Here is a 339-nt window from a genome sequence, read left to right as displayed (position 1 = left end):
GAAGGAGATTTGGCATCTGCAACTCCCAGCTCGCAACTCACATTTCTTGCCCCACATTTCCCTGTGCAGTCCAGAGCTTGACAGGCAAAGCATTTCAGAGAGGAGGGCTGGCAAAAATAATCATAATAATTCTGACAGTTCTTGGCAGGGCAAGGAGGATTGCTGCTCTCTTTAACAAAACAACAAAAAAAGGGGCTTGATGTTTGTAAGTGACATTTTATGGACTGTTATTCCTCAGCCTGCGGCGAGGCTAAACCCCTGTTGCACTGACAGGCTGCATCGGCATCACAGGAGGCTCCGCTGCCGCGTCCCCGCTGGGGTGGCCGGGCCGGGGCCCTG

General features: G+C 52.8%; 1 protein-coding gene across 1 annotated transcript in view; it reads right to left on the bottom strand.

The window, feature by feature from the left end:
* Positions 1 to 339, bottom strand: part of FSTL3 (follistatin-like 3 (secreted glycoprotein)) — a 7,423-nt gene that overhangs the window by 1,895 nt on the left and 5,189 nt on the right. The window lies entirely within an intron of this gene.

The sequence above is a fragment of the Pygoscelis adeliae genome, unplaced genomic scaffold (genome assembly GCF_000699105.1).
Source record: "Pygoscelis adeliae isolate BGI_AS28 unplaced genomic scaffold, ASM69910v1 Scaffold239, whole genome shotgun sequence".
NCBI classification, from domain to species: domain Eukaryota; kingdom Metazoa; phylum Chordata; class Aves; order Sphenisciformes; family Spheniscidae; genus Pygoscelis; species Pygoscelis adeliae.
Note: the sequence above shows the minus strand (reverse complement) of the source record. Positions and strands in the feature narration are given on the sequence as shown.